The sequence below is a fragment of the Barbus barbus genome, assembly GCF_936440315.1.
Source record: "Barbus barbus genome assembly, chromosome: 3".
In the NCBI taxonomy this organism is placed as follows: Eukaryota; Metazoa; Chordata; class Actinopteri; order Cypriniformes; family Cyprinidae; genus Barbus; species Barbus barbus.
In genome coordinates this window covers 8771821-8776820 of record NC_136731.1, presented here as the reverse complement: position 1 = coordinate 8776820, position 5000 = coordinate 8771821, and positions in this window count along the sequence as shown.

The following is a 5000-nucleotide window of genomic DNA, read 5'->3' as shown; positions in this document are numbered from 1 at the left end:
TAATTCTTTAACCATTTCTTTCAATTCATTGAAAAATGGATTCAGCTTTTCACAGAATAAAAACAGATGTAATATCCCTTCATCATCTTTTTGACATACTTTACATTGGGCATTTCTTTCTTTCTGCATTAAACACAATCTCATTTCTGTATAAATCACATTTTGTCTAATAAAATAATCTAAACACTCTAAATCCACATCCAACCATTTCCATGTTCTATTCTTCCAGATGTCTTTCTGTTCAATTCCGTTAAAATTCCTTAGCCAGACCTGGTTGGCCACAGGTTCTTTAAAGACTCTATTTATGAAAAACTCATAAAACATTTTCACCGTGCCCAAACTAAAATCTACCTTCTTGTCTTTACATTTTAAGAACACCATCATTTTGTTTCCTTTTACTTCTTTTTTGTTAATCTCATCTAGCCATTGCCTTGGGATTGCTTTTTTGACATCTTCATACTGTTTTTTTAAAACCATCACATTAAAATCCTCCTTCTCCTCCTCCATCGCATCCATAATCACTCGAAGCGGTAAAAATCCCTCTTTCAACTCCCATAAAACATCCCTCACTTTTACTATCCCCACTTGTAGCCACTTCTTAAAATAGATATCTCTCCCATGTATCTTTATGTTTTCATTTAAAAACAGCGGCTGATTTAAAATCCTTTCCCTCCCCTCTGGATTAAAATCCACCTCTGTTAGAAAAAGCCTCCAAGCATTTAAAACCTCTTTATAAAACTGTGGAATCCCCTCTATCATCCAAATTTTCAACTTCATCCATAAAATATTTTCCCCAAGGTTAAAATTCCCACATTTATTTAAATACAAACCCATCAATTTCTTCCATTCAGCTCTATTCTTGTCATCCAAAAATTTCCTAACCACTTTTACCCTCATGCTTTTCATCTTTTGTTCCACATCAACTAAACCCATCCCTCCCTCTTCTGGTTTTCCTATCAGCGTATAATACGCTATCCTTGGAGGCTTTTTTTCCCATAAAAATTCTAAAATACTCTTTTTTATTCTCTTAAAAACCCAGTTTGGTAATGACATCACATGTAACTTGTACCACATCTTTGATAACATTAACATGTTTATAGTTAAAATTTTCCCTTTTAAACTTAAAAATCTATTTCTCCAAAAAATCAGTCTTCTTTCCAGCCCTCCCAGCGTCTCTTCCCACATATTATCAACAGCTTCCTTCTCGTTCTTTGCTAAAATTGCTCCTAAAATCTTCATCTCTTGTACCTCCATGAACTCCACAACCCCCGTTAAAACCTCTGTCCTTCCAAACTTCATGTATACTGTTTTCCCTTCATTTATTTTTGCACCTGAGCCGTCGCAGTAGCATTTAACTTTTCCCATCACTTCTTTAACACTTTCTATATTCTCAACCACAACTGTCGTATCGTCAGCGTACTGGAATATTTTCGTTAATTCTTCTTTTCCTTCAAATTGTATCCCCTTTATTCCTTTTTCTCTGTTTATTAAAAGCCCTAAGGGTTCCACCACCAAAGAATATAACTGCGCTGACAGTGGACAACCCTGTCTTATGGATCTTAAAACTTTAAAAGGCTGCGTTAAAAAACCATTACATTTTACTTTTGTTAAAATATCACTGTATAAAACTGAGATCCACTTTATAAAATTCCCTCCAAAACCAAATTGTTTTAAAACTCCCAATAAAAAACCCTTTTCCACTCTGTCAAAAGCCTTCTCAAAATCCATGCTTATTACGTATGCGCCCTTTCCTTTTTCTTTTATGTATCCCACAATATCTCTTATGCTGCTGGTGATGTCTGCTATATCCCTCCCCTTTACTCCGTAAGCCTGGTTAGTTTCTATTATGTTTGGCATGACATTCTTTAGTCTGTTTGCTAAAACTTTAGCTAAAATTTTAAAATCTGTGTTTAACATTGTAATGGGCCTAAAATTCTTCAGTTCTGTTTTATCTCCTTTTTTCTTATATATTATTTTCATTAAGCCTAAGCCCATTCTTGGGTGTACTCTTTCTTTTTTGAAAACCTCTTCGTAGATTTCTTTTAAAATTGTGCTTATTTTTTCTTTAAAAACCTTGTAAAACTCACTACCAATACCATCTATTCCTGGGCTTTTCTTCACTCCTAGCTGATTTATGGCCTGCACAATTTCTTCTGTTATTATTTCGCTTTCACAATCCTTTTTATCCCTCTCGCTGACTTTTCTTGTTATCTGTTGTAATAGAATATTTCTTTTTTCCTCATCTCCTCCCTCTGATTTAAAAAGTTCTTCATAAAATGTGCTTATTTCCTTTAGAATCCCCTCTGTGCTTAAAACCGTTTGTCCTTCTTTATTCTTAAGTTCCTTAATTCTTCCCGCGCTCCCCCTGCTTTTCTCAAGGTTAAAAAAGAATCTGTTACATTTTTCCCCTTCCACCATATATTTTGATTTACTTCTTAACATCGCCCCTTTATATTTCTCTTCTTCTATTTTCCTTAATTTTTCCTCCACTTCGATTACTCTTTGCACGTTTACCTCATTTTTATTTAGCTCTTCTCTTAACGTTCTTCTTATTTCTTCCTCCCTTGTTCTTTTCACCTTTTGCAACAATTTACAGTAGTTCATTGAATATTTCCTTATGTCATATTTTACATTTTCCCACCATTGTCTTTTGTCTTCGTTGTACATTGGATCTTCTTTTCTTTCATCTAATATATTTTCTATCTCTTTTTTAAAACTTTCATTCTTTAAAACTTCAGCGTTTAAAATCCATACCCCAGGTCCCTTCGTGTCTCTTTTAAAATCCATCCTCATTAAAACCATTTTGTGATCGCTTAGGGTCGTTTCATTATAAAATATTCCCTCAATAAAACATTCCAAATTTCTGGTACTTAAAAAATAGTCTATTCTGGTTTGGCACATAAAATTCCCAACCAACTGTCTTCTTGTAAATTCTTTCTTTTTCCCATTTCTTTCCCTCCACACATCGATCATATTTTTTTCTCCCATCAACGACCTTAGTACTTTTCTCCCCCCATCTGATTTAAAAACCATCCCGTTTGCCATATCCATTTTACTATGAACAGTGTTAAAATCCCCTGCAATCACTACCTTCCTCCATTTTTCAATTACGTTAGCTAAAACATTAAAATACCTTTTCTTTTCTTGTTCTTCATTGGGCGCATGCACGTTCACTAAAATAAAATCATCCTCTTCCATCTTAATTTCTACAGCCATGCATTTCCCTTTTGTGTCATTATACATTAGTTTTGCCTTGATACCTCTGTCTTTTCTTACTAACACCGCAACTCCTCCTCCTATTTTCCCCTCTCCATTATTATTAAAAAAATCCCCTTCCCATCTTCTTTTAAAATCCTCCATTGCATTTTCTTTCCAGTTTGTCTCTTGCAATAAAATCACATCTTCATCTCTGCACAGTTCCTTAACTTTTTCAAATTTCACACCATTCATTAATCCTCTTGCATTAAAAGTCACAATTTTCAACACCATTACATAAAAAAATAAAAAATTTTGCATCAACATTTTGTTTGCCTATTTTCCTCTCCTTCCTTTACATCTCTTCCACAGTCTTGTTTCTCCTCTGGATTTTTTTTCCACACTTTACTTCTAGCTTTCTCTAAATTTGGTGTTACCTTGTCTTTTCTTCTTCTTTTGTTGGTTATTTCCGTAGTGTCTCCTTTGTTAATATTTTCATTGTCTTTGTCCTTTCCGTCCTCCTCGCCAGTCTGTTCTTTCTCCTCTGGCTCTTCCGTCTCTATTTGTCTATTCTCGTTTATCTCCATCTGTTCCTCCATTTCCTCACTGTCCTGTGTTAGCTCAGTCTTTTCGATCTCGTTGTCATTGCCTATACTTTCATTGTCCTCTCTTTGTGTCTCTCCAGTGTCCTCACGTTGCTCCTCTTCGTTGTCTGTCTCATGCATCTGCCCGCTCTCCCGCTCTTCCTCCTGTTGCTGGTCGCTGTACCAGCATTCACACTTGTCCAGTGCACGCTTACAGTCCAGACACCTCACCACCTTGCAATCCCTCGCGAAGTGGCCCGTTTCCTCACATTTAAAGCATTTAAAATCTGGGCAGTCCTTCATCATATGCTCGGGGCTCATGCACAACCTGCAGGTTCTCACCTGCTGGCTATGTATCACCCTGAAGTATTGCGGACCTTCTCCCGTCTCAATTCTAGTGCTGTATGGTAAGGAGGCCACTTCTTTCGGGAATCGCACCTTCAGAAACCTTGTTCCATCCTCAATGTGTGTGCCGTTGTACACTCTCCGCCTTATCTGAGAGATGGGAGTTACCCCCCATCCCTCCAGCTTCTGTAAGATCTCTCCGTCGTCCAGGTATGCGGGCAGATGCATGAAAGAGACAACAAATTCTTTGTTACTTAACTTTTTAATTTCACACATCTTTCCTTTAATCATCAATCCTTCATCCAGCTTATCAATATCTTCTTCCTTTTCGAATGTAATTTCATATTCTTTCATCATTTTGGGTCTTACCGCTAGTATGCTTGTCACGTCCAACTTGTCTTTCAATGCTTGTATTATGTCCTCTGCTTTCCCTTCTTGCACCTCCACCAAATCAATTACCACCGTTGCTTCTTTGCTGTAAAATCTTTTGTGTCTCTTTTCAGGTCCATCCTTTTCTCTTTGCCTTTTTTCCAGTCCGGTTTCCGTTTGCCGACGTGTTCCTCTGGCCAAATCCATGTCTGTTGCCGTTATTCCGTCCATTTCTCAAACACAAAAAAACCCCAAAACAAAACAAAAAAACTGAGACGATCCCTCCCAAACAGCAAGGCTGTTGGGAGGACAAGTAACAAAATAACAAAAAAGTACTCAAAAAAACAAACAAACAAACACTTATTTAATCCAAATAAAAATAAATATAACAAACATTTGGGTGAACCTTCTTCACCCCACTATAGCCAACTCACTTCCTGTAGCTCACGAGCTCCCTCTAGCGCACCCAGGGTGGTATGGCCGTAAGCGAGGGTTGCTTCCAAGAGT